Source organism: Phalacrocorax aristotelis, chromosome W (assembly GCF_949628215.1).
Source record: "Phalacrocorax aristotelis chromosome W, bGulAri2.1, whole genome shotgun sequence".
Classification (NCBI taxonomy): Eukaryota; Metazoa; Chordata; class Aves; order Suliformes; family Phalacrocoracidae; genus Phalacrocorax; species Phalacrocorax aristotelis.
In genome coordinates, this window is record NC_134310.1 from 21385166 (window position 1) to 21411764 (window position 26599).

Consider the following 26599-nt stretch of genomic DNA (forward strand, 5'->3'; position numbering starts at 1 on the left):
GGTCTCCCCTCAGCCTCCTCTACTCCAGACTAAACAACCTCAGCTCCCTCAGCCGCTCCTCATAAGACTTGCTCTCCAGACCCTTCATCAGCTTTGGTGCCCTTCTTTGGACACGCTCCAGCACCTCGATGTCCTTCTTGTACTGAGGGGCTCAAAACTGCACACAGTATTTGAGGTGCGGCCTCACCAGTGCCAAGTACAGGGGCACTATCACTTCCCTGCTCCTGCTGGCCATGCTATTCCTGATACAAGCCAGGATGCCATTGGCCTTCTTGGCCGCCTGAGCACACTGCTGGCTCACGTTCAGCCAGCTGTCGACCAACACCCCCAGGTCCTTTTCCTCCAGGCAGCTCTCCAGCCACTCCTCCCCAAGCCTGTAGCGTTGCATGGGATTGTTGTGACCCAAGTGCAGGACCCGGCACTTAGCCTTGTTGAATCCCATACCGTTGGCTCTGGCCCAACGATCCAGCCTGTCCAGGTCCCTCTGTAGGGCCTTCCTGCTCGCCAGCAGATCAACACTTCCACCCAGCTTGGTGTCATCTGTAAACTTACTGAGGGTGCGCTCAATCCCCTCATCCAGATCATCAATGAAGATATTGAACAGGACCAGCCCCAACACTGAGCCCTGGGGAACACCACTCGTGACTGGCTGCCAACTGGATTTGACTCCATTCACTACCACTCTCTGGGCTCGGCCATCCAGCCAGTTTTTAACCCAGCGCAGAGTATACTTGTCCAAGACGTGAGCGGCCAGCTTCTCCAGGAGAATGCTGTGGGAGACAGTGTCAAAGGCCTTACTAAAGTCCAAGTAGACAACGTCCACAGCCTTCCCCTCATCCGCTAAGCGGGTCACCTTATCATAGAAGGAGACCAGGTTAGTGAGGCAGGACCTCCCTTTCATAAACCCATGCTGGCTGAGCCCGATCCCCTGGGTGTCCCGCACATGCCGCGTAATGGCATTCAAGATGATCTGCTCCATGACCTTTCCTGGCACTGAGGTCAGGCTGACAGTCCTGTAGTTCCCTGGATCCTCCTTCCGACCCTTCTAGTAGAGGGGCATCACATTCGCTAGTTTCCAGTCATTTGGGACGTCCCCGGTTGACCAGGACTGCTGATAAATGATGGACAGTGGCTTGGTGATCTCCTCTGCCAGCTCCCTCAGTATCCTCGGGTAGATCCCATCCGGCCCCATGGACCTGTGAACATCCAGGTGAAGGAGCAGGTCGGTGATTGCCACCTCTTCAACAACTGGGACTTCATTCTGCATACTATGTCCATCTCCCAGCACAGGGGCCTGACAACCCTGAGGATGACCAGTCTGACTATTAAAAGACTGAGGCAAAGAAAGCATTAAGTACCTCAGCCTTCTCCTCATCTTTCCTGGCAAGGTTACCTTCTGCCTCCAACAAAGGAGGGAGATTCTCCCTGGCCCTCCTTTTGTCACTGATGTATTTATAAAAACATTTTTTGTTATCTTTAATGGGGGTGGCCAGTTTACGTTCCAGCTGGGCCTTCGCCTTCCTAATCTTTTCCCTGCATATCCTCGCAACATCCTTGTAGTCCTCCTGAGTCACCTGCCCCTTCTTCCAAAGGCAGTAAGCTCTCCTTTTTTTCTTGAGTTCCAGCCAAAGCTCCCTATTCAGCCAAGCCGGTCTTCTCCCCCGCCTGCTTGACTTACGGTACATGGGGGCGGCCTGCTCCTGCGCCTTTGAGACTTCCTTCTTTAATAACATCCAGCCTTCCTGGACTCCTTTGCCCTTCAGGACTGCCTCCCAAGGGACTCTGTTAACCAGACTCCTTAACAATCCAAAGTCTGCCCTTCTGAAGTCCAGGGTAGCGGTTTTGCTGACCCTCTTCCTTACTTCTACAAGAACCGAGAACTCTATCATGTCATGGTCGCTGAGCCCAAGACAGCCTCCGACCACCACCTCACCCACCAGGCCTTCTCTGTTTGTAAACAGCAGGTCCAGCGGGGCACCTCCCGTGATTGGCTCGCTTACCAGTTGCATCAGGAAGTTATCTCCCACACGCTCCAGGAACCTCTGAGACTGCTTTCTCTCTGCTGTGTTGTATTTCCAGCAGATATCTGGTAAGGTGAAGTCTCCCACAAGAACTAGGGCTAGAGATTGTGAGACTTCAGCCAACTGCTTGTAGAGTACTTCATCTGTCTCCTCATCCTGGTTGGGTGGTCTATAACAGACTCCCACCAGGATGTCTCCCTTATTGGCCTTCCCCCTGACCCTTACCCATTAGCTGTCTCCCAAGAGGTGAGACAGAAGAGTAATCAGTTCAAGTGTATGTATACAAATGCACGCAGTCTAGGTAACAAACAGGAGGAACTGGAGCTCCATGCCCACTCAGAAGGGTATGACATCATAGGAGTAACTGAAACATGGTGGGACAACTCAACTGACTGGGGGATCGCAATGGACAGTTACAGGCTCTTTCATAAGGACAGGCAGGGTAGAAGAGGTGGAGGAGTTGCACTCTACATCAAGGAACACCCTGAATGTATCGAAGTCAACTATGGTGATTGCGACTGCTCTATCGAATGCCTCTGGCTTAAAGTCAAAGGGGTCATCTCCAAGCAGGACCTCACAGTGGGCATCTGCTATTGACCTCCGAACCACAATGATGAAGCTGATGAAGTGATATTTGGGGCACTAAAGCAAGCTTCTGGCCAACAGAACCTGGTCCTGATGGGTGACTTCAACTACCCAGACATCTGCTGGAAGAACAATACGGCAGCTCGCATGTCATCCACCAAGTTCCTGGAATGTATAGAGGACTGTTTCCTGATACAAATGTTAGATGTGCCAACCAGGAAGGAGGCGCTGCTGGACTTGCTATTCACAAACCGAGAAAGCCTGCTTTGTAATATCTCATTTAGTGATAGCCTTGGCTGCAGTGACCACAACACTGGAGTTCGGGATCCTGATGAGTGTGCTGAAGGTCACCTCTAAGACAAGGATTGTGGTTTTTAGAAGAGCAAACTTCAGTTCACTCAGGGCTCAGTTGGGAGGGATTCGATGGGAAGCTTCCATGGAAGACAAAGGAGCTAGTGAGTGCTGGGAATTCTTCAAGAAGTCTCTATTGGAAGCACAAAGCCAATTTATCCCCTACAAGGGAAAGGGAAGTAAGCGGAGCAAGAGGCCCCCATGGCTCAACCATGACCTCCTGGGTCTACTCAAATCCAAAAGGGAAGCATACCAGAGATGGAGGAGTGGAGGATTATCCACCGAGAACTACAAGGGCATAGCCAGAGAGTGCAGAGACGCAGTTAGAAAAGCAAAAGCCCAATTTGAATTGAAACTGACTGTAGACATGAAAAATAACAAGAAAAGTTTCTTCAGACATGTCAACCATAATGAGAAAAAGAAGGAAAACATAGGCCCACTGTTAAACGGAAAAGGAGAATCAATCACCAACAATGCAGAAAGGGCAGAGGTCCTCAACACCTTCTTCACCTCTGTCTTTACCGACACTGTTGCGTCCCAGGCTTTGGGAATGAAATTGCTGATTGATCCAAACACCGACCCACCACCAGTGAAGGAAGAGTTAGTATATGAATTACTACAGGAGCTTGACCCCTACAAATCAATGGGCCCTGACGCCATCCACCCGAGGGTGTTGAGAGAGCTGGCTGACATCATTGCAAGGCCGCTCTCCATAATCTTTGAGAAGTCATGGAGAACGGGGGATGGCCCAGAGGACTGGAGGAAGGCAAATGTTACCCCTATCTACAAGAAATGCTCGAGGGAGGATCCGGGTAACTATAAGCCCATCAGCCTTACTTCAATCCCTGGGTGTTGTGGTTTAGCCGGCAGCTCAGCCCCACACAGTCGCTCGCTCACTCCCCCACCGGTAAATGGGGAAAAGAATCAGAAGGGTAACGCTCATGGGTTGAGATAAGAACAGTTTAATAATTAAAATTAAAAGAAACAACAACAGAAATGCAATGTAAAGGAGAACAACGAGAGGCGCGAAACCTGGGGGGGAAGGGAGCAGGGAGGGGAACGAACCACCAAAACATACCGAATGCGACGCAGCCACTCACTGCCTGTCGACCCAACGCGGTGTTTCTTTTCAAGCCGCAAACTGCCCCCCCTCAATATACTGGTTATGGTGTCACATGGTATGGAATGAACATCCCATTGGCCAGTTGGGGTCAGCCGCCCCTGCCGTGGCCCTGCCCCTCCCAGCCTCCCACCAACGCGGCAGAGCACAGGAAGCTGGAAAGGTATCCGACGCCCCCCCCACAGGGAGGAGAATTAACCCCTTCTCAGTCAAAACCAGCACACTGGGAAAGCTATGGAATGAATCCTCCTGGGGGCCATCACAAGTCAGATGAAGCACATGATTGTGAAAAGCCAACATGGCTTCACTAAAGGCAGATCGTGTTTGACAAACCTGGTGGCCTTCTATGCCAAAGTGACTTGCCTGGTTGACATGGGGCGGGCAGTGGACATTGTCTACATAGACTTCCCCAAGGCCTTTGATATGGTCCCCCACAGTCTCCTGCTGGAGAAATTAATGTGTTATGGCCTAGACAAGTGGTCTGTGCAGTGGGTGGGGAACTGGCTGACAGGCCGCACCCAAAGGGTGGTGATAAATAGCTCCTTTTCCAAGTGGCAACTTGTCACAAGTGGAGTCCCCCAGAGAGAGATATTGGGCCCAATGTTATTCAACATCTTCATAAGTGATCTGGATAACGGCATCAAGTGTAGCCTGATGAAGTTTGCTGATGACACCAAGTTGAGTGGGGAAGTAGACACTCCAGAAGGGAGAGCTGCTCTGCAAGGAGATCTGGATGGGCTAGAAGAGTGGGCCAGCAAGAACCTTATGAAGTTCCACAAGTAGAAGTGTAAGGTCATGCACCTAGGAAAACATAATCTGGGAGTGCAGTACAGACTGGGATCCACCTGGCTGGAGAGCAGCTCTGTGGAAAGGGACCTGGGTGTCCTGGTGGACAGGAAGCTCAACATGAGCAAACAGTGTGCTGCTGCGGCCAAGAAGGCCAACAGGATGCTGGGTTGCATCAAAAAGGGCATCACCAGCAGAGATAAAGAAGTCATCATCCCACTCTACTCAGCGCTTGTCAGGCCACACCTGGAGTACTGTGTACAGTTCTGGTCCCCTCTATACAGAAAGGATGTGGACAAGCTGGAAGGGGTCCAGAGAAGGGCCACCAAGATGATCAAAGGACTGGGAAACCTGCCATATGAGGATAGGCTGGGAGAACTGGGTTTGTTCAGCCTTGAGAAAAGGAGGCTCAGAGGGGATCTCACCACCATGTACCAGTACTTAAGGGGTAGCTACAAAGCAGATGGAGACTCCCTTTTTAAAAGGAGTCACATGGAGAGGACAAAGGGGAAATGGACACAAGTTGCTCTTGGGGAGATTCCGATTGGACACCAGAGGAAAATTTTTCACATTGAGGACAGTCAGCCATTGGAATAATCTCCCCAGGGAAGTGGTTGACTCAGCCACGTTGGACACCTTCAAGAGTCACCTGGACAGGGTTCTGGGCCATCTTGTTTAGACTGTGCTCTTCCTAGAAAGGTTGAGCTAGATGATCCCTGAGGTCCCTTCCAACCTGTGATTCTGTGATTCTGTGTCTAATCTTATTTCTTTTCCAAGTGCCGTATGTCTCAGCTGAATTTCGACAACACCAGAGAAAACATCTAAGAGACACACAAACAAACATTCCTAAAACCATTAGCGTAAACAATCCAATGAATAATTGTTTTAACCATCTTAGATTAGGAAGCCAAGAAGTCAGTTTATCCACAAATCTTAAAACCCTAAAGAAGTGTCATATAGAGATATTTGTGTTTTTTTCCAAGGCACATTCAAATCTGCTTATCTTTAATGATATATGCACAGCAGCTGGCATTAATGATCATGCATACGCCCCCTTCTTTGGCAGTCAAAAAATCTAATGCCATTCAATTTTGCAGCACAACTTTACTAAGGGATGACACCTCCATCTGCAAATTCTTTACAGTCTTGAATCTTGATTGTGGTGACGGTGGTCAGCAACATCTGGTAAGGTCCATCCACTTCTCTTCCAGCAGATTACCTGAAAAATTCTTAACATAAACCCAATCTCCAGGGCTGAATGGGGGTATCGGATGATCTAATCCTTTGGCCCTGGTTCCCAAAACACTTTTATTAATATTTTCCTATTGTTTTCCTAAGGATATAACATTTCTTAAGTAATGATCTCCCAACTGGTTCAAATCCTCCCCATGGTACTTAGCCTGAGATGGTCTACCATATAGTATCTCAGAAGGGCTCAAATTTTCTTTAGCCCTAGATTTTACATGTATTCAAAGTCATGCAATAGGTAGCACTTGTTACCAAAAGAGGCTTTCTTCCTGGCATATCTTTGCTATTTGTTGTTTTATCATGTGATTCCTTTTTTTTTCTACTTGTCTGCTGGCTTGTAGTCTGTAAGGTGTATGTAATTGCCAATTGATTCCCAATAGCTTGCTGACTTGCTGCACTACTGCACAAAAATGTATGCCCCTGTCTGATGAAATTACCGTAGGTACCCCAAATCGGGGTAATATTTCATTTAATAGTACCTTAGTAACTTCCCTTGCTTTATTTGTTCTACAAGAAAATGCCTCTGGCCATCCAGAAAAGGTGTCTGTGAGTACCAATAGGTATCTATACCCTCCTTTTCTTGGAAGTTCCAAGAAATCAATTTGCCAATAGTCTCCCAGTATATTTCCTTTCCCAATATTCCCCAATTGTACCCAGTTACCCATATTAGGATTATTTTTCAAACATATTTTGAATTAAGGTTGGACTAGATGATCCCTGAGGTCCCTTCCAACATGTGATTCTGTGATATTTCACATTGCGGAGTCACCTGCCAGAGTGTAGCATATACATTTCTCCCTATTAATTTCTGATTTAAAAAGTTATACAGGGAGTCTGCCCCTCAATGTGTTCTATTATGGTCCTTTTTAACAATTCCCCATATCTGTTTGGCAGGTATTATAATTTGGCTGTCACTCAAATGGGCCCATCCTCTGGAGGGAACCCGCCCTCCCATTTCTTCGATTAATTATTTGTCGGCCTTAGGATATTCAATATTTTCTTGGTCACCTAGACTCTTACTTCTGTTATCTGGAATTAAGGCTAAAATCTCTTGCATTTTCTCTGTTTAGCCTCAGAGTCAACCAATCTATTACCTTTTTCCTGTTCAGTGTTACCCTTCGGGTGTCCTCGACAGTGCATGATGGCAACTTTGTTTGGTAATTGGACTGCTTCTAATAAGTGCAGGATTTCCTCAGTGGGCTTAATCTGCCTTCCTTGTGTAGTTAGTAGCCCTCGTTCTTTCCAAATTGCTCCATGAGCATGGACAACTCCAAAGGCGTATTTAGAATCTGTCCATATTTTTTTTTTCCCTTTTGCCAGCTCCAGGGCCCTCATCACGGCAATAATTTCAGCCTTTTGAGCTGATGTTCCAGCAGGTAGTGATTGAGATTCAGTTATTTTGTTCGCTGTTATCACCGCGTATCCGGCCTTTCGAATACCTTGTTGGACGAAGCTGCTTCCGTCCATGAACCAGGAATCTTGTGCATCTTCCAGAGGTTCTTCTTTCAAATATGGTCTGCTAGAATATACAGTCTCTATAGTCTCTAAGCAATTGTGTGTCAATGACTCAGATGTCACCCCACTGAGGAAAGAAGCTGCGTTCGTAACAGTAGTTACTTCAATATTAGTATTGTCTGGTTCAACCAGAATGGCCATGTATTGTAGAAATTGGGATGGGGAAAGCCAGTGATTCCCTTTCTGTTCCAACACAGCTGATACTGTGTGTGAAACCAGTACTGTGATCTTTTGGCCTAAGGTGAATTTCTGGGCCTCCAGAGTATTCAAGACCACAGCCACCACAGCTCGCAGGCACCCTGGCCACCCCTTGCTTACTTCGTCAAGCTGTTTAGAAAAATAGGGCGCAGCTCTTCTGTAGGGCCCTAGACGGTGATCTAGGACTCCCAGAGCTCTATACCTTGTCTTTCATGGGAAAACAGCCAGAAAGGTTTAGTCACATCAGGTAGGCCCAGGGCTGGGGCCTTCATTAGTTCCTTTTAAGTGTCTTGAATGCATTTTGAGCTTCTTTGGACCAGACCAATCGAGTGGGGTTGTTTTTTTCAAAAGTTCATACAAAGGTTTTACTATTATTCCATAATTATAAATACATAACTGGCACCAACCTGTCATTCCCAAAAAGATCCTGAGTTCTTTTACCGTCTGAGGGAGGGGGTTCTGCAGATGGCTTCTTTTCGTTCTGTTCCTAATTCCCGTTGTCCTCCAGATAATTCATATCGAAGGTAGGTGTGCTGGTTTTGGCTGAGAAGGGGTTAATTCTCCTCACTGTGGGGGTCGGCTACCTTTCCAGCTTCCCGCACTCTGCCGCGTGGCGGGGGGGGGGGGCTGGGAGGGGCAGGGCCATGGTGGGGGCGGCTGACCCCGACTGGCCAATGGCAGGTTCATTCCATACCATGTGACACCATGACCAGTATATTGAGGGGGGGCAGTGGCAGTGGCAGCACGGAGGCGACGCGGCATCGGGTCAGCAGGCGGCAAGCGGTTGCGGCGCGTGCGGTTTGTTTCGGCGGTTCGTTCCCCCTCCCCCGGGGCTTTGCGCCTCTCGTTGTTCTCCTTTACATTGCATTTCTATTGTTGTTTCTTTTAATTTTAATTATTAAACTGTTCTTATCCCAACCCACGAGCGTTACCCTTCTGATTCTCTCCCCCATCTACCGGTGGGGGAGTGAGTGAGCGACTGTGTGGGGCTGAGCTGCCGGCTAAACCACGACAGTCTTTTTGGCGCCCAACGTGGGGCACGAGGGTTGGAGATAACAACAGCTGCTGGTCACAGCACCATGTTGTCCTTTTTGCAGTTGGTGTTAAAAATCGGTGTTGGTTTGTTGAGTCTGCTGTGTTCTGCTGTGATTAGTAATGTTTTGCCTACAAGATTTGTTATACAAACACTCGTTTTCAGCTTTATCTGGTATTTGGGGTTTTTGCTGAAACCGTTACTGTACTTTGGATACCCCCTTGTTGAGGCAATTAGCAATTATATCTCCTCCTCTGAGAGATTTTATATGGAGGAAATACGGAATAGTACCTTTGCAACTTTGTTCTATGATGTCTGTGCCTTTGTTACAACAACCTTTTTGTATCTTGAACATCCTTGGGTGGTTAAGGTGCACTTATTGTTAGTTTTTGGGCATGTTGTTTTGGTTTGACTAAGCAACTTAAGAATATCACCCAGAAATCTGCCCCGAGGCTTGATAGTTATGAGTGGCAGGGCATGTGGGATAGCATGGGCAAATACCTAGGGCAGTGGGCACCCCCAGTGTTTTGGAGTTTCACCCCCGAACAAGTGCAGAATCCTAAAAAACTAGTAGAATACTGGGAGAAAGTGTGTTGTTACGCTGGGAAGTCCAGAGAGACACAGATAACTGCAACATGCTGGGGTCTGGCCCATGCATACCTAGCCCTGCTCAACAGTATTCAGTGCTTCCAAGGGGAAGAGAATGTCTCTGGCTTGAAAGGCAAAGTGACTGGCACTGTAGACAATCCAGCCCTGACCACAGGCACTGCAGCCACTCAAACCCCCACAACAAGTACCGGAGCTAGCTCAGAAAATAAACCTGTACCAGTATCAGTTGCCCCCATACACAAGAAGAAATATTGGAAGCGGACGTCAATTCATTTAGAACGGGATGATGAAAAAGCAGGGCCATCACGAGGAGAGGAGGAAGTAGTCATAAATGAAATAGAGACCACCCGATCCCTGTCCTTAAGCGAGTTGCGAGATATGCGAAAAGATTATAGCCATCGTTCAGGTGAGCACATTGCCACCTGGCTGCTCCGATGCTGGGATAATGGGGCCAGTAGCCTGGAACTAGAGGGAAAAGAAGCCAAACAATTGGGATCCCTTTCTGGGGAAGGGGGCGTTGACAAAGCAATTGGAAAAAAACCACAAGCCCTCAGCCTCTGGAGGTGACTCCTGTCTGGAGTGAAGGAAAGGTATCCCTTTAAAGAGGATGTTACATATTGCCCAGGAAAATGGACAACTATGGAGAAAGGCATCCAGTATCTAAGGGAATTAGCTGTGTTTGAGGTGATTTATGGTGACCTGGACGATCAACGGTCATCCAAAGATCCAGATGAAGCCGAGTGCACACGACCCATGTGGCGGAAGTTTGTACGGAGCCCACCATCTTCGCATGCAAACTCATTGGCAGTGATGTCCTGGAAAGATGACAAGACACCAACGGTGGCAGAGCTGATTGATAGACTCCGGGATTACGAAACAAATATCTCTTCCTCGCTCATCTCTGCTGTGGAGAAACTATCCCAAGAGTTCCAGCAACTCAAAGAAGATATGTCCTACTCCCCACCTCGACAGAGTAGTGTCTCAGCTGTTAGGAATAAGCGTCCTTTGGCTCAAAGAAGGGGATCCACACCACGGGCCACCCTATGGTTTTACCTGCGTGACCACGGAGAGGACATGATGAGGTGGGATGGCAAGCCTACCTCGACCCTAGAGGCACGAGTGCATGAACTGCAAGGAAGAAGAGTCACTCAGGGAGGCTCTTCCAGGAAAGCTGCTGCTCCAGTTTCCAGTAAGCAAGTCCCCAGACAGAGGAGTGGAAGCGCAGATTTTATTTCTAAGTGTAATAGAGGGACTCCGGATTCATATTTACAGGAAGTGAGTTGTGACTGCCATGATCAGGACTAGAGGTGCCCTGCCTCCAGCCAGGTGGAGGAAAGGGATAACCGGGCTTACTGGACTGTGTGGATCCGATGGCCTGGCACGTCCGACCCACAGGAGTATAAGGCTTTAGTGGACACCGGCGCACAGTGCACCTTAATGCCATCAAAGTATATAGGGGCAGAACCCATTAGCATTGCTGGAGTGACAGGGGGATCCCAAGAGCTAACTGTATTGGAGGCCGAAGTGAGCCTAACTGGGAATGAGTGGCAGAAGCACCCCATTGTGACTGGCCCAGAGGCTCCGTGCATCCTTGGCATAGACTATCTGAGGAGAGGGTATTTCAAGGACCCAAAAGGTTACAAGTGGGCTTTTGGTGTAGCTGCCTTGGAGACGGAGGAAACTGAACAGCTGTCTACCTTGCCTGGTCTCTCAAAGGACCCTTCTGTGGTGGGGTTGCTGAAGGTCGAATAACAACAGGTGCCAATCGCCACCACATCAGTGCACCGACAGCAATATCGCACCAACAGAGACTCTCTGATCCCCATCCATAAACTCATTCACCAACTGAGGAGCCAAGGAGTCATCAGTAAGACCCACTCACCCTTTAACAGTCCCATATGGCCAGTCCGGAAGTCTAATGGAGAGTGGAGACTAACAGTAGACTATCATGGCCTGAATGAAGTCACTCCACCGTTGAGTGCTGCTGTGCCAGACATGCTAGAACTTCAATACGAGCTGGAGTCAAAGGCAGCCAAGTGGTATGCCACAATTGATATTGCTAATGCATTCTTCTCAATCCCTCTGGCAGCAGAATGCAGGCCACAGTTTGCTTTCACATGGAGGGACGTCCAGTACACCTGGAATCGACTGCCCCAGGGGTGGAAACACAGTCCTACCATTTGCCATGGACTGATTCAGACTGTACTGGAACAGGGAGAAGCTCCCGAACACCTTCAATACATTGATGACATCATTGTGTGGGGCAACACAGCGGAAGAAGTTTTTGAGAAAGGAGAGAAAATAGTCCAAATCCTTCTGAAAGCTGGTTTTGCCATAAAACAAAGTAAGGTGAAGCGACCTGCACGAGAAATCCAGTTCTTAGGAATCAAATGGCAAGATGGTCGTCGTCAGATTCCAATGGATGTGATCAACAAAACAGCAGCCATGTCTCCACCAACTAGCAAAAAGGAAACACAAGCTTTCTTGGGCGTTGTGGGTTTTTGGAGAATGCATATTCCAAATTACAGTACGATCGTAAGCCCTCTCTATCAAGTGACCTGGAAAAAGAATGATTTCAAATGGGGCCCTGAGCAACGACAAGCCTTTGAACAGATTAAACGAGAAATAGTTCATGCAGTAGCTCTTGGGCCAGTCTGGGCAGGACAAGATGTAAAAAATGTGCTCTACACTGCAGCCGGGGAGAATGGCCCTACCTGGAGCCTCTGGCAGAAAGCACATGGGGAGACCTGGGGTCGACCCCTAGGGTTTTGGAGTCGGGGATACAGAGGGTCTGAAGCCCGCTATACTCCAACTGAAAAAGAGAGATTGGCAGCATATGAAGGGGTCCGAGCTGCTTCAGAAGTTGTTGGTACTGAGGCACAGCTGCTCCTGGCACCCTGACTGCCAGTGCTGGGCTGGATGTCCAAAGGAAACATCCCCTCTACACACCATGCAACAGATGCTACGTGGAGTAAATGGGTTGCACTGATCACCCAGCGGGTTCGAGTAGGAAACCCCAGTCGCCCAGGAATCTTGGAAGTGATTATGGACTGGCCAGAGGGCAATGATTTTGGATTATCACCAGAGGAGGAGGTGACATATGCTGAAGAAGCCCCACTGTATAACAAACTGCCAGAAGATGAGAAGCAATATGCCCTGTTCACTGATGGGTCCTGTCGCCTTGTGGGAAAGCACCGGGGATGGAAGGCAGCTATATGGAGTCCTACATGACAAGTAGCAGAAACTGCTGAAGGAGAAGGTGAATTGAGCCAGTTTGCAGAGGTAAAGGCCATCCAGCTGGCCTTAGACATTGCTGAATGGGAAAAGTGGCCAGTGCTCTATCTCTATACTGACTCCTGGATGGTGGCAAATGCCCTGTGGGGCTGGCTGCAGCAGTGGAAGCAAAGCAACTGGCAGCATAGAGGTAAACCCATCTGGGCTGCCACATTGTGGCAAGATATTGCTGTCCGGGTAGAGAAACTGGTTGTAAAGGTACGTCATGTGGATGCTCACGTCCCCAAGAGTCGGGCCACTGAAGAACATCGAAACAACCAGCAGGTGGATCAGGCTGCCAAGATTGAAGTGGCTGAGGTGGATCCAGACTGGCAGCATAAGGGTGAACTATTTCTCTCTCGGTGGGCCCATGACACCTCAGGCCATCAAGGGAGAGATGCAACATACAGGTGGGCTCGTGATCGAGGGGTGGACTTGACCATAGATATTATTGCACAGGTTATCCACGAATGTGATACATGCGCTGCAATCAAGCAAGCGAAGCGGGTAAAGCCTCTGTGGTATAGGGGACGATGGCTGAAATATAAATATGGGGAGGCCTGGCAAATTGACTATATCACACTCCCACAGACCTGCCAAGGCCAGCGCTATGTGCTTACAATGGTAGAAACAACGACTGGCTGGCTGGAAACATATCCTGTCCCCCACGCCACTGCCCAGAACACTATCCTGGGTCTTGAAAAACAAGTCCTGTGGCGACATGGCACCCCAGAGAGGATTGAGTCAGACAATGGGACTCATTTCCGAAACAACCTCATAAATAGCTGGGCCAAAGAGCATGGCATTGAGTGGGTGTATCACATCCCCTATCACGCACCAGCCTCTGGGAAAATTGAACGGTACAATGGACTGTTAAAAACTACACTGAGAGCAATGGGGGGTGGAACATTCAAGCACTGGGATACACATTTAGCAAAAGCCACGTGGTTAGTCAACACGAGGGGATCTGCCAAGCAAGCTGGCCCTGCCCAGTCAGAAATCCTACATACTGTGGAAGGGGATAGAGTCCCTGTAGTGCACACAAAAAGTATGCTGGGCAAAACAGTGTGGGTTCTTCCTGCCTCGGGCAAAGGCAAACCTATTCGTGGGATTGCTTTTGCTCGAGGACCTGGGTGCACTTGGTGGGTGATGCGGGAGGATGGAGAAATCCTATGTGTGCCTCAAGGGGATTTGATTTTGGGCGAAAACAGGCAATGAACTGAATGGCACAATGTGAACTGCTATATAATACTGTGTGTCACCTCTGTGTTGTAGCAATGATATCAGAGTACGAGCCTCCCAACCCATGGAAGATCAACTATGAAACAAGCCATGCAGCAGTGATGGAATGACGACTGACTTGGTATGCAGCAACCCAACGCCATACACTGATACGACAGGTGGAGCCCAGAGTCATGGACTGGGTGAACTCAAAGGACATTTTAATGTACATTTTACAGGGAAGGTCCATGAACTAAGGGAATGATGTCTGTGTATTATGTCAAAGGATGGGAAGGGGAGGGGTGGTGGTTGGTACGGTTGTATTGCATCGTATGGGACCTGGGCATGGTGTAAATGGTATGGAATAAGGGGTGGAGAATGTGCTGGTTTTGGCTGAGAAGGGGTTAATTCTCCTCACTGTGGGGGTCGGCTACTTTTCCAGCTTCCCGGGCTCTGCCGCGTGGCGGGGGCGCTGGGAGGGGCAGGGCCGTGGTGGGGGCGGCTGACCCCGACTGGCCAATGGCAGGTTCATTCCATACCATGTGACACCATGACCAGTATATTGAGGGGGGACAGTGGCAGCGTGGAGGCGGCGCGGCGGCGGGTCGGCGGGCGGCGAGCGGCTGCGGCGCGTGCGGTTTGTTTTGGCGGTTTGTTCCCCCTCTCCCCTCCCTTCCCCCCTCTCCCGGGGCTTTGCGCCTCTCGTTGTTCTCCTTTACATTGCATTTCTATTGTTGTTTCTTTTAATTTTAATTATTAAACTGTTCTTATCCCAACCCACGAGCGTTACCCTTCTGATTCTCTCCCCCATCTAACGGTGGGGGAGTAAGCGAGCGACTGTGTGGGGCTGAGCTGCCGGCTAAACCATGACAGTAGGTTACTTGTTGGCACGCCATCTGAGCTTTCTGTTGAGAGACTTGATACCCATTTAGTCCCCCAAAGTTCAACAAACTGGTAGTCCATTGTATACAGTCAGGTTTTGTTTCAATTGCTATTAATAAGTTGTCCACATACTGTAAAAGGACTCCTTCCCTGGAGGGAGGATCCCACGTTTCAAGTTCTCATGATAATTGATTTCCAAAGATTGTTGGACTATTTTTAAAACCTTGGGGTAACACTGTCCAGGTAAGCTGGGTCTTCCTACCAGTGGTAGGGCTTTTCCATTCAAATGCAAATAAATTTTTACTTTCTTTGGCTAAAGGCAAACAGAAGAATGCGTCTTTTAAATCTAATACTGTAAACCATACTTGATTATCTCATAATTTAGTAAGTAAGGTATAAGGATTAGCTACCACAGGGTGTAGGTCCTTAATAATTTTGTTCAATTCTCTTAAATCTTGTACTACCCAATAAATTCCATCCGGCTTTTTTACTGGTAATATGGGGTATTATATTCTGATTCACATTCTACTAATAGCCTATGATGTAAGAAGTTATTAATTGGTCCTTCTATTCCCTTCCAGTTTTCTAACTTCAAGGGGTACTGTTTTTGTTGTACTGGGCTTATCCCTTGTTTAAGTTCTACTGCTATGGGAATGGCATTCTTTGCCCTCCCTGAGGTTCCCGCAGCCCATAATCCTGGATATACCTGATTGATAATCTCTTCAATTTTGGGCACTGATACAGCAGACTTTTCAGGGTACATTAGGGCTAAAATTAAAATTTCAATTAATTGGTTCTCTTTTAGTTCCATGGTTCCCTGTTTAAAGACTATTTCTGCTTCTAATTGTTCTAATAAATCCCATCCCAATAATGGTTTGGGTGATTTTGGTAAATATAGAAATTGGTGTATTCCAATCGGCTTTACTAATTTAAATTTGAGCGGCTTTAAAAAGAACGCCCTTTCCTGTGGACCAGTAGCTCCTATTACATTCACAAAATCTTTACTTGTAGGTATCAGTTCTTGATTCAAAACAGAGAAAGAAGCACCTGTATCTACTAAGAATTCTATCTCTTTCTCTTGTCTCCCTAGCTTTATTTTAACCAGTGGATCTGCTAGGGTAGATGCCCCAGGTCCCCGTCAATCGACCTCTGTTTCGGCTACCAAAGTCTGCGGGGTCTCCTTGAGTTTTGGGCATTCATTTTTCCAATGTCCTTCCTCCCAACAATGCGCACGCTGATTCTTTCCCAGTCCCCCTCTATTTCCAAAGGGCCTTCCCCTTCTTCGTCCTCTAAATCCTCCTCTGTTTACCATCCCTCTCTGATCTAAGGCTGCCACCGTACCTGTCACCATCACTTTTGTCAATTTTTCCTCTATCTACATTCTCCTGATCCCTCTAAACTCTCCATGCCTCCTCAACAATTTCTCTAAGTTTCTTATTTCTGGTTCCTTTAGTTTCTGTAGCTTCTTTCTTATATCTGTAGATGATTTCCCCAAAAACAGAGAAACAAGTTGTTTTTGTCCCACATCCGAGGAGGGATCTAGGGTAGTGTATTTTCTCATGGCAGTCCTCAATTGATCCAAAAATTCAGTAGGGGTCTCTTTCTGCCCCTGTTTGATAGCATATAATGCTGACCAATTTACAGCTTTTGCATTTTTCAAATCCCAATTTTATCCAATCTCGGTATCTTTTTAATAATCTATAATCATGCCCGTCATTGGGGTCCCAATGTGGGTCCGTCAGGTGAATGTAATTGTCCACATTCCCTTGTAAGGCTCCCCCAATAATTTGGGCCTTCACATGAGTCCGTGCAGTTTTTAATACTAATTGTTTTTCTGTTTCTGTCATTTCCCCCAAAATCAGATCTACATCTGTCCAGTCAGGGTTTTTTATTATTAATTCAAATCATTTTGCCACTTGAGTGGGGTGGTCCCGGTGTCCCCTAGCTACCTCTTTCCAGGCATCTAAATCAGTAGTGGAGAAGGGTACTTTTACTCTAGCCGGTCCTCCTGCCCCCATTACCTCTCGTAATGGAGTCAGGAGTTGTGGAGTTTTCTTTGTTCTACTCCTGGTCCATGCTGTAACCAGAGTAAAAGCACTTATTGCTCCTTCCTCCTCGCTGTTATCATCCGTTTCAGATAACAATGATGGATGAGGGGGAGACAGATTAAGGGTTGGAGGGGGCTATCCCAAATCATCAGGTTGATCCTCTATCTCCTCCCTTTTCTTTCTGGGGTTTGTTATTTTCAAACATCTTTGTCCAATACTACATGCTGAACAGCATCTCCTTATTTTCTCCCGCTCCTTCTTTTCACTTCTCTTTCCTTTTTCTAAAGATAAAACTGGGGCATCTTCTGGTGGAAGATTAATATCGCAATGTCTCTGCCACTCAGGTGATTCCACAAAGTGGAAAACATATCTGCATACATAACCTCATCCCACTTTCCTTCTTTCCTTAAAAATGACGTCAGCTGCAATACAGTGTTTTATTATTCCCAGTCCCACCTGATGGTCCCCCTATATCTTTCCAGTGTGCTAGGATACATCCTAGGGGGCTTTTCTTTGGAATTTCACTGCTCTGATTCCCCCCATTCCATTTTCTTATTTACGAGGCACACAGGATGTCAGTGTGTATGTAGATAGCACAATATTGGTCCGTAATAAAATTAACAATCGCTTTGTTCCGGTCATACCCCTCGTGGGATAGCGGAACCAAGGGTCAGAACTCCACATTCGCTTTGCAGCTGTGCTGCGTCTCAGTCAGTCATTCATTCACCAGTCACACCAGAGTTAACTCAGCTCATTCATACTTGGTAATCAATTTTACAATGCCTGACGGGTATATCCAAATTCAATGTCAACAAGCCAGTATCTGAGTTCAGTATCAGTAAATCTGTACCACCAGAAGCACAAAACTTATGCATGTTACATAAGTGTACCAATACCAAAAGTATGCTGCTGCAAAAGTGCGAAGCCTAACCCGCACCCATACCCACATACTAAATACCAGACTACACCACTCACAACAAGTGTGCACAAACCAAAAGTACAAACACTTATAAAAGTTTTGTACCCAATACAGAACAACCAAAGTACACTACCCACGATGAGCGTGCACCACCAAATGTATCCCTCAGGCACTAGTAGCCTGGATATGGCGCTCTGCGTAGGACATCTCCTACGGCTTATGAGAACCCCAAATGACCGGTCCCAAATTCCAAAACAGAAAACCAAAAAACTTTTTAAAATACCTTTATTTCTTTAGATGGTCCTTGTCTGCTCCCGCAATGATCCGACTGAGGCGAGGAGTCCCTCCAGGAAATCCCAGGGGTACCCTAGGGAGTAGTGTTCTCAGCGGGTCCTGCAGCCGAGCAGAGAGGGTCCCATCTGGGTTGCCAAACTGATGCCACGAAAATCCGAAATCAGGACTCAATAGTCTGAACGACTATTAAGCAGGTATTCTTTATTGCAGCACTGGACACACAGGGGATCACTCCTCCTAATGTGCTTGCCCACACAGGGTTAGTTGCATAGCTTATACAAGCGTCACATGCATATTCATTAGTTTTCCGAGAAAAGATATACATATTCACTGATTTTTTCAATAACTCATCATCATATGCAAATGCCCTTTGCACATGCCTGTTGGTGTCTCTGGGTGGTAGTCAGGGGTCTCTGGATGAAGGATATACTCTTTCTCACTGTGTCCGCTAGTTAACCCTTGCTTTCGCGCAAACTCAGTTCTGAGATCACGTATATACTGTCCTTGAGGGACGGTCTGTTCTGGTTTAGTGTTTGCTCTGCAGTTCCTTATCTTTATGGCTCTGTACACCTGCTTCTTCTAAGGTCAAATGTTGTCATTGTAAATTTGTTTAGGTGCTTCTTGTCTTGAAGCCTTTCTGACTCCCCCAAAGCAACAAATTTTAGTCACAACAGTTCTAACTCTATCAATACCCACATGAAAAAGCAATAGCGGCTGTACCAGGCTAGGAAGTCTCCTGGTAACATCTTTAACCTGATCACTAGGGAGGCAGCAAACTTCCCTGAAAGGTGGATCTAGTCAGCAGATTGAGCCCTCTGTTCCCCTCAGAAGGGAGTCAGCTATGACAATAACCCACCATTTTTTTCTTCATGGAGGTGTTCATGATGGAGGGGATAGGCTGACCTGGCCTTGGTGACTCCTCAAGCATAGATGGATCATCATTCACCTCATCATGCCCCTGTCCTTCCAATTCCAGAGCCTTGTATCTGTTGTGTAAGGGCACCTGGGAAGGCAATTTAGACAAGGAGGAGCTTCTCCTGCTGCCCCAAGCAAAGACTTGTTTCTGTTTACCTCTATCCCTCAAGTCACTGCTTTCTGCCTGGTGGAGAGAGGGTGCAGGATCCCCCTTGTCATGTGTTATGCCTAGTTGACACTTCTGTTCCAGTAGAGTATGGTTCCACCAATCTCCTTCTTGGCCTCCTGGATGTTCCTCAACCTGTCTACTTCCTTCGGAAGCTCGGCCACCAATCTGAACAGATCTTCTAACTGGCCACACCTCCCACAGGCATTCTTGCTACTGCCTTCAACTACCAGTAAAAACCTTGGGCATGCCCTGCAGCTGGAGAGCTGGATGGCTGCATGTTCCCTTTGGAGCTCTGTCTGGGCAGCTTCATCAGTCCCAGTGGGTGCCAATACCAGAGGTGATGCAAGGACATAGGTTTCTGTTGGGTGGTCACCACTGCTTGAGCTCCCTGCAGAGGGATTATGAGCAGTGGTGGGGGCCTGGGGGCAGGCGGTCTGGCTGGTGAAGCTGCAGTCTCCCAGCACCTTGGTATCCTCCAGCAGCTGGTCATCCATGCCACCACCTGGTCGCTCCCCCACTCGCAGCCCAAGGGTATCAGGGGCCCAGAACACCCCACAGACACCCCCCGGGTACCTCTCAAGCCTCACACTTCTCTCAGCATGTGGCAACTGCTGCTGCTGAAAGAATGAAAGTCAATAATCTAATCTTAGCTGAGTCACTAACTCACCACGTGACCTGTGCAGTTAGTCTTTATTGCCTTACTGGCTAAATTGAAAGATATTATTTTTTTAAATAAGAGGACTCTGAGAACCAAATATACCACTCAAAATGTGATTTTCTTGATAAATCAATGTCTACTTCTAGAAGGATTATCCTTAATTATCCAAGAATCCCTCAGCCTCTTACAAAGAGCAACTGCCATTTTGTATACTATTTCATGCCCAGAATGTAAGGGAGCAATTTACTATGTGAATTGCAGTGTTCTTTTATTATAAGCTCATTCTTTATTTCTTATCCTTAGACTGATATTGAAGCAATATACAAAATGAAAAGATTGCAACTAAGTCTCCTGACTCTGCTTTTGCCACAAGCCTAGAGCATGCCTACAGACTGCAGCTTCACATATACTCAGCACTTTTTTTTAGTCAGAGTAACTTGCTTGTGAGTCTGGCCCACAGTATCTTGCCATCTGTCTGTGGGAAACAAATATGCCACAGATGGTATTAGCATATGATCAAAAGTTTACTGACAAGAAAAGAATGGTTGCAATACTAAGCATCACTATTGAAATCATTATTTAATTTTTCCTTAAAATAACAGCAAGAAATAACACCTTACCCGCTTTTCTCCTAAAGCAATACCATAGAGCATACAGTCTGGAGCAAGGAAAAAGGTTCCCTCTGTCTACTTTCTTCATGTCAGCAGCACTTAGCCTCAAGTGGAAGTATAGAGAGGGGCTGAAATCAGATGTTTCAGTCAGGACACTGCCTTTTCAGTTCTCTTGGTATTTCTGAAGGAGATCAGTCCTATGTGCACAGCTCCACACCATTTCCCACAGTGCAGAACAGGCAGCCCTTGCCAGGGAGGAACTGGAAGGAGAAAGCTGGAGCAGAGATAGGGGAAGGGGCAAGGACAACCTTGAAGGGAAAGAGCTGCTTAGACAGACTTTCCAGTAAGGAAAGTGTTGTGGTTTAATGCCAGCCAGCAACTAAACACCACACATCCATTTGCTCACTCCCCAGTCCCAGTGGAATGGGGGGGGAGAATCAGAAGGGTATAAGTGAGAAAAATCATAAGTTGAGATAAAGGCAGTTTAATAATTTTTTTAAAATTAATAAAAAATTCTAAAGGGGGGGTGGGGGACACCACCACATTCTTCCACCCCATGACCAAAGTCATCTCTCCACAAACTGGTGGTGTGGTCGCCTCTTGCTTCTGTGCCTATAAATAGACAATAACACATTCCAATCAAAATTTGAGGGAATTTTTTTTCAGGTTTTGTCAACCTCCATAACAATTAAAACTTCATTAAATGTGCTTGATGTCCTGAAGAAAATGGAATTTCTGGAATTTTCCGCTAAGCCATAACAATGAACTATGTGAGCCTGGCAAAACAGAATTTGACGGCCAGAGAAGGGAACTGAGAGATAGAGAAGCACTTGTTGTAGGACTATATCCTTGAGGAGAGCTAAGACACTGATCAAAGCAAACATCCCACCTCAGAAGACACTGAGAACAGGGTGATAAAGTATATAGTCAAGGAGAACAACTAATTTGGATGTCGATAAGAACTAAAACAAAGTGCCCGTCAGGTGATCTATCCTCATTATAACCCCTTCAATTATACGTATATGAAAGACAACAAGTGACAGTGGGAGTGCTGACACAGAAGCTGGGGAGCAGGAAAAGACCAGTGGGATACTTTTCCCAACAATTAGATGAAGTTAGTAAAGGCTGGCCTGCCTGCTTGAGGGCAGTAGCAGTGACTGTAGCCTTAATTGAGGAATCTCGAAAACTGACACTGGGTCAACCAATTGCTGTGTTTGTACCTCATGCTGTATCATCTCTCCTTGAAAACAAAGTACACCACTAGGTTTCCCCGAGTAGGTTAGCGAGATATCAAACCATGTTACTAGAACAAGATGATGTCACGCTTTCCCTAACTTTCACCTTAAATGCTACCACTTCATGCCCACTTTATGAGTCCGATGAATTACAGCATGACTGTCTAACCACAGTTGAACAAGTGTATTCCAGCAGACCAGATTTATGGGACGAACCTCTGCCTGATGCAGAAGTGGAGCTCTTCACCGATGGTAGTAGCTACCTGTTGGAAGGAAAATGCAGAGCTGGATACGTGGTGGTAACAAAAACCAAGAGAAGCATTTTTTGGGCCCAAGATGCAAACTATAGTGGATATTGTAATAAAAAAAATGTACTGACTGTTGTGCTAGTAACCCAAAATTTGGGAAGAAGATTATGGAAAGACTTGTAAGACGAGGAATAACTCCTGGGGAATAATGGCAGATAGACCTTTCAGAGTTACCTAGATGTAATCAGTATAAATATTTATTGGTACTTTATAGATACTGTCTCTGGTTGGCCAGAGGCTTTCTCATGTCACACCAACAAAGCTAGAGAAGTGATTAGGATTTTACTGAAAGAAATTGTTCCTAGATTTGGTATTCCAGAGGAAATATATTCTAACAATGGGCCTCATTTTATTACAGAAGTAGTACAGGGAATTTCCAAGTTGTTGCAGATTAAGTGGGAATTACACACCCCCGGGAGGCCTCAATCTAGTGGAACAGTAGAAAGGCTGAATCAGACTCTCAGGAGGCAAGTTTCTAAACTTTGCCAGGAAGCACACCTTAACTGGATAGAAGCCTTACCTTTAGCTCTTTTGCAAATTCGAATAACCACTAGGGTTAAGGAGGAAGTAAGCCCCTTTAAGATCATATATGGGAAGGCATATCCCAACAACCTCTTAAACATCATGGGAGAAGAAATGCATATAAGAGGACAGGCTGCCATCAAGGAATATTTGATTTCTCTCTCGCAGACTTTGTCTTCACTACACAGGTACCTAAATCAAAGGGGCTCCTCTTCCCTTGGATGCACCAGTCCACCCATTCCAGCCAGAAGACACTGTCTGCGTACGAACCTGGAAAGATGAACTCTTCACCAGAGACCCACGATGAACTGTGCTTAAGAAACAGGACTTGTCTACTTAGAGATTAAGAGCCTAGTTTCTATAAGGATAGTTATAGAACTCAGAAAATGTTGTTAATCTAATTATGCCAAAATGATAGTTATATATTTAGCAGTTGTCTGTAAAGGATATTTAATCTTACAATTTATCCAGTCTCACTCCTTTTCATTAGTATATAATGTCTAGCATTGATTTTATGTTCTGCTCCACTATTATCAATAGCTTCCCATGCCAGTTTTTCCTCGTGGTTTAGTCAGAATCATTGGTATGGTTCCAATAGATGGTAGTTTTACCATGACAGGTTGTCCTGGTTTCATTGAAGAACAGCTATGTCCGTTATCTAGGAGCTTATCTAAAGGAGCTATCAAGAAAGCTCAAGTAACTGGGTTTCCATAGGGACCATATGTATTGCTTAGCTGGTGTAGGGTTTTTGAAAGGGGGCATCCCATTGTCCTTCATGTGGCTTAAGATATCTTTTCAGTTGTCCATTGGCCAATTCAACCATACCATTAGATTGTGGATAGTATGGAGTGTGGAACACTCATTTTATTCCTTCTTGTTTTGCCCATTCTTGTACTCCTTTGTTAGCAAAATGTGAGCCATTATCACTCTGAATAGAGTCAGGAATGGGTAAAATTGAGAACCATGATGAAAGGCCTCAGATGGTGTTTTGCCCATCAGCTTTTGGGCACTTAGTGGCCATTAAAAGTCCAGACACCACTTCTATGCCTGTCAGAATATATCTATACCCAGCAGATGATTTTAAAGGACCAATATAATCAATCTGCCAGGTAGACCATATTGTTTTCCCTTCTTTAATGTGCAGAGGTGGTGCTTTAGCAGGATGATCAGTTGGCAATCTGAGTCGGCATTGAGGGCACACATTAAGTATGGTTTCACATGCTTTTCTGTCAAGGGGCCAGCCTCAGCTTTGTGCTACAAAGTAAAGGACATCCTTTCCACTATGTCCTAACTTGAGGTGTAACCATTCTCCTAGCCGGTTCCAATTGGGATCTATAGTGACTTTCCTAATCCTAGTTAGTTCATCCAACTTTTGATTCCACTTTGTAGCTGGTCGGTCATCCTTAGCATGAGCCTTCACCCATCCCATTTTGAAAGGTGTTTTCTTGGCTATATCTAATAACAACTGCCAATCATTGCTTCTCCAAACTGGGGATCTATTCACTTCCCATTTTAGGATTTCCCATTGACAGAGCCACTGTGTTGCACCTGCCCAAACAGCATAAGAGTCCGTGTATATAGCTTTTGCTCCATTTTGAGCAGCAAGTACTACAGCTCTGAGTTCTCCTGCCTGTGCACTACCTTCTCTATCTTCTACTACCTGTTTGCCAGTGGTGATGTCAAGAGCCATGGCTCTATATTGCCATGGCTCTATATTGCCATTTCCCTTTTATCCTTTGGGCTGAGGCACCTGTGAACTGAATACCCTCAGCTGGCATATTCTCAGTTAAGAGCGGAGCATCTAGAATTGGTGAAGGTTTGAAAGGTTACTGAAAAGCTAAAGGGTCAGTATTTACAGGTATCTGTAATTTGGAACCTTTAGTGTGTCCTTCAGTTAATCGCATATTCTCAGCAACTCCTGTTAGGTAGGCATACCATTTTCTTACTGTGGGTTTTTTAGCAATTCCTTCTGGAGGAGCAGTTCCCTTTAAGATTGCCTCTAGTATATTAAATGGTCCTCTAGTCTGTATAGGTTGTCCCTGATGTATTTTCTCAACCTGTTTTACAGCTCTAAGGATAAAAGCCCTTTCTCCCATTCAGAGTATCATTGTTCTGTCTCTTTAAATGCAGTTGAACTAAACAGTAAAGGTAATTTTGGTCCATTAGGACCAGTATGAAACAGGTTAGAATAAGTTGCATGTTCAGCAAATCCCCATTCTACAATGATAGGATCAGAGGAGTGTAGAGGCCCAAGGGATTGGTATGTTCACAGTTCATTCATTAAGGTTTTCATAGCTTTGTTATGCTCTTCCGTCCATTCCCATACCTTTCCTTTCTGTAAGAGGGAATAGAGGGGTCTGGTTATAATTGAGAATCCAGGTATGTGTTTCCTCCAATATCCTAATGTTCCCAATGTTTGTTGGAGTTCTTTTTTGGATCGGGGAGGCTTCTATCTTCTCCAAGGTATCAGGTGGAATTGAAGCACTACCAGCGATCCACCAGGTTCCTAGAAATTTTACTTCTTGGGCAGGTCCCTGACAGTTGTCTAGTGGTATGACTACTCCAGCATTATTTAAGGTTTCCCATACAGAGGCAGCTGCTGTTCTTACTGCCTCTGGGGAGTTGCCCCCAATCAGAATGTCATCTATGTATTGGTAGAGAGGGGCTTCTGGTGGAATTGATACTTGCTGTAAAAGTTCTGCTAGTGCTCCATGAGCAATAGTAGGGGAGTGTTTGTAACCTTGGGGAAGCCTGTTAAAAGTATACTGTACTCTTTCCCAAGTAAATGCAAAACGGGGTTTATCCTGTTCTTGCAAGGGGACCATAAAGAACATATCTTTGATATCTAAAACAGCCATCCATTTATGGGCAGCTGCTTGTAGAGTGGCAGTTAAGTTTGCAGTATTAGGAACTGCTGCTGTTAAGGGTGCAGTGTTGGCATTAAGACGATGATAATCAATCATAAGGCACCATCAACCATCAGGTTTGCGAACAGGCCATACAGGAGAATTATATGGAGAATGCATCCTAAAAATAATTTGCCGAGACTCCAAGTCCACAATAACAGCCAAAATTCTATTTTTGGCAGTAGCTGACACTGGATACTGGGGAACATTAGTGAGACTGGAGCTGGGGAGTGCAGGTGCCATTCGCAAAAGGTGGATCTTGGCAGATTCCACCCCGAGACTTCCCGATCTGAATGACCATATATTTGGTAGCTGCCAAATTTTTACTTTAACTGTGGGGCATAGTTCGCTGCCATCATTAATGCCAGTTAATTTAACTTTAGGTCAGCCTGGTCGTAATCCTAAAGTGATTGCATCAGTTTGGGTAAGAATAGATACTTGTGCTCCTGTATCTATTAGGAATTTAGTTGGTTTTTTGTTGAGGACCTACAGGAAGCATAACATGAGGGCCATCATCACTTATCCATTGATGAACATCAATTTTCTGGACAGGCAGGCCCAATAGCTGTCTGGGGTTTACCCATTTTTTTGATTCCTGTTTCTGTGTTTCTGCAATTCTTTTAACTCCCTTCCCCGAGGGGAAAAAGGATTAGGCGGTCCCGTAGAAGCTGGTTGGGGTGGGGCAGTAGCAGGTAGCAGTGCTATGTCTCGCTTTTGAAAAGCTTCTAACAAGCTTAGAATAACCCTAGCCGGTTGTCTATGAATAGCAACTCTGGGAATACCCATTGCCAGGGCTTGTTTCCATAATTCATTTCTCTCTTCCCAGGCCCTCGACTGTTGATTAGTGGGTCCCGGTCCTCTGAGGTGTTTGTTTAACCTAACATTTCGACCTATATTTTTGTTTCACTGGACACATCATTCCATCCCACTTCTTGTCCGTGATTTATAATGTCATGCATTAGTCCTGCCCAAGTGGGGAGGTTTCTTTGAAGCAAGGTTGCTTCTTGGCCATCTTCATCACTGACAACATCCCTTATGGATAACAGAGCATTAAAATCTGTGTCCCTCTTGATCTGATCTCTTTTTGCAAAAAGATAAGGTTTGAGCACATCAGGGTTTCCCTTTATTAATAGCTTTAGCATAGCATAGTCTACAGTTTCTGAGATGGGAAT